Source organism: Austrofundulus limnaeus, unplaced genomic scaffold (assembly GCF_001266775.1).
Source record: "Austrofundulus limnaeus strain Quisiro unplaced genomic scaffold, Austrofundulus_limnaeus-1.0 Scaffold16, whole genome shotgun sequence".
Taxonomy (NCBI): Eukaryota; Metazoa; Chordata; class Actinopteri; order Cyprinodontiformes; family Rivulidae; genus Austrofundulus; species Austrofundulus limnaeus.
In genome coordinates, this window is record NW_013952418.1 from 1,845,557 (window position 1) to 1,849,287 (window position 3,731).

Genomic DNA, 3,731 nt, shown 5'->3' on the forward strand with positions numbered 1-3,731 from the left:
TGTTGTATATGCTGTTAAGTGCCAGGAGGACTGCGACCAGTTATACATCGGGGAAACAAAGCAGCCACTGTTCAAAAGAATGTCCCAACACAGACGAGCTACATCTAATGGCCAGAACTCTATTCTATTCTATTCTATTCTATTCTATTCTATTCTATTCTATTCTATTCTATTCTATTCTATTCTATTCTATTCTATTCTATTCTATTCTATTCTATTCTATTCTATTCTATTCTATTCTATTAACAAACGGAACAGAATCTAAAAGCTATAAACATGGTTGTTGACTCTGCATATAAAAGTAATAAATTCAGATTTGATGGCTTTATTTGTCCCAAAATGATGCGAAACTGGTCCGTTTCCAGCCTGAGATGTTTGTAAACGATGCCATGTTTAAAATATTGACAAACGAAAAGAGAAAACCAGAAAGAGAGGGAGGCTGATGACATTTTATGGAGCTCATTAATTTAGACTGATAGATTCTAATTGCAGGCTGCTGTTAAAAAACAACAACAACAACAACAACAACAACACGCTCCCTTCAATTTGAGAATCTTTGTTTTGTTTTTGGCAGAGAAAGAGACACAGATTTGTCTCTGAGATCCACCAAATTCTAACTCGTACTTTTAATTCTTCACTTTTCGATCTCTTTGCTCCTCATCCATTTCTTCAAATCTGTCTGTTTCTTTCTCATCCCACCTTTCAGTAATGACTAATCTAACGTGCTCCGACTGTGGAGTGTTTTCCATCAGTAAACATAGCATTTTCTGGGCGGTGGGAAAGAAATGGCTGCAGCACGAAGGAATAAATAGAGGCTGGAGAAGCTGCTTTTCAATCAGAGAAAAGAGGGACTGGAGGAGACAAGAGTTAGAGATGATGAAAAACATTGACTGGAGACTGTAAGCTAGCATGGATTTCATGCTATTCATCGCCTCTTTTCTTCAGCTCAGCTTAATCTAACTCTAAAAAGAACAAAGTTAAAGAAAGTAATAATTTAATGCTTCAACTCATATATTGTGGTTTGACAATTGAAGTCATTTATCTCGGCTCTAAATAAGAAAATGACAATGGTGTCACTTTAACTCATCCCTCCGTCCTTGTTGTTTCTGATTATTTTTCCAATTACTGTCGTGTAACATCATTTGTGACAGCTCTGTGTTCTGTCGTTATCGTTGACTGATTATTGCACAGTCCAGCCTCGATACAAGCTGTCACATCAAACTGACTGGAGGCCACGGCCAGTTCAACTGTCCACAACACTCCAAGTGAAAAAAAAAATCCAACAAAAAAAAAAAAAAAAACAGTATCCTTTGCAGAAATGTGTTTTTTTTTCTGTTCCGTGTGAAGAGCAAATGATGTTTTGTTGTTTGGTTGTGCCCTCGTCTGTTCTACTACTTGTAACGGCTTCATTGGCTTGTCTGCGCCGCCTCACCCCGTGTACTTGAGAGCACATCTCATTATTTCACAACACGTTGGTATAAAAGTCCGTTTTAAGGGGATTCACTGTGGGACGAAACAACAGCTACACTGCTGTTGATGATGGCGTCAAAAACAGCAGCGTTGTCGAACCACTTCATTTTACAAAGAGAGATTTCTGGGAACGCTGATTCAGCATTCAAACTAGTTTTCCTTTTTTCCCCTTCCTTTTTCCAAAACTACTTCTGCATACTTTGGGCTATTTTAGGCTCCAAATATCCAAACATTCAGCAGGTTCAGATGTTGTGGSCTTTGTTTTATGTAATGTGTATACTTTCAAATATTTCCCAATAAATATACRTTTATATCTTTTTAATTCTTTCTAAAACATTGGTTCATTTTGAAACCTGCTTCACAACACTTTTGTCTTCATATGCAATATTTAGCTTTTAGCTACTGTTCTGCCATTTTTAACCTTTTAACTGTTTGCTACCTTCAACAATTAGCACTTGCTACTTTTAGCTTGTAGCTGTCATTTTATTACTTTTCGCTATCTTATCGAGGTTTTGGCTAGCCTTGATATTTTAGCTTATCTCACCTTCACCAGTGGAGTTTCATCAACGTTTAAAACGGCTCAACATTGTGTTTTAACCCACGTKAACACGTCCACAGATGTTTTATTTTAATGTGCTACAGAACATTTCATGGGTGAAATTAGTCATTGTTCCAGAACGTCTGCTTCTGCTTTGATTCTGCAGAACAGTCTTAGAGTTAAAAAACTCATTTGTGTTTCAGAGAATAGTGGAGAAGCCAATCTTGACTGCTTCCTGTCTGCGGCTTTACGATTTATTTACAAATGCTGCAACAAAGCCATTAAATGAGGAGCCAAGAGGTTRGCATAGGTGGAGATGGCAGTGGAACAAAGAAAATAAGGCAGTTTACAGATTTAAGATTCGTCAAAATGGACAAACTACGTGTTGTGCTTGCAAATTTCAGGTTTTATAAACTTTCATGTCTAATTCAAAGAGTCTAAAGAGGTGGATTTTTATTTTTGACACTTTAAGGTTTCATCCAAGTATCTGGAAGAACACTGGTCTGCAGACTTTTTTTTCAAGTAGGGGTCTCCGYAGAACGTGTTGTCCTGTGGGCGGAGACGGCCCAAATCGTCATTGGCCCAGGTCTTAATGTGGGCGGAGACATCCCTGCTCGTGATTGGCGGAGGTCTTGATGTGGGCGTATGTGATTGGTCGGATTGACGGTGGGGTATGAGGCTGCTGGAGGCAGCGGGGAGTAGCTTGGTCGAGTCGGGCAGGAAGTAACGTTTTTTTTTTAGATTAATTTTAGTCATAACTTGAGAAAGGAAAATGCTAGCTGCATAAAATTTGAACTTCATACATGTGAAAGGATGTGTAACAATATGGCTCAGTTAAAACATCCCAAACCAGCCTTTAAAAACTATATTGAGTTTTAGCGATCTTTTTACAGGCTGGTTAGGGATGTTTTAACCAAGCCATATTGTTACACATCTTTTCACATGTATGACATTCAAATTTTGTGCAGCTAGCATTTTCCTTTCTCAAGTTATGACTAAAATTAATCTTAAAAAAAGTTACTTCCTGCCCGACTCGACCAAGCTACTCCCCGCTGCCTCCAGCCTCCTCAAGCCCCACCGTCAATCCGACCAATCACGTCTCTTGGGCCATCTCCGCCCACAGGACAAAACCTACTGCAGAGACCCCTTACTCGACTTTTTWAGCCCTGTGATCTTGCAGGAAATGTCTGTCAACCATTAAGTTCAGGCTTTAAGGGATTTTTTTAACCTTCATCTCACTATYATTTATGATTTCTGCTCCTGAGGCTGTTTTCATCTGTATCACAAACCTGCAATACACTCAGCCAAAACTCTGAAAAGCAAAGGTTAGCATCAGTTGTCGGTTATTTTGCTGTCTTTGCATTAATGGTGCATTGCAGTAAGTTTTGTAGAGTTGGAGGAGGAAGTTGCTTAAAAACTGTAAAACGTTGGTGGCATTTTCAAAGACATATTTAAAAACCTTATTTAAAGAAGATGGTGCAGTGTGACACTCAACCAAATTGGCTCTTGTTGCAAATGGTAAACCATTGAAGGGATTATTAACTGTTGGTATGGGCCAATTAAATSCTAAAAAAGTCCAAATTTAGTGGGTTTTTGTACACTAGAGTAACACACATGACARCCATGCAGGAGTCCAAAGTCCCTTTTCTTATCTCCCCTGACTTGAAACAACAAACGTGCCATAAATTCAAAAGAAAGCTCATCATGAGGTAAAAAGGCAAAA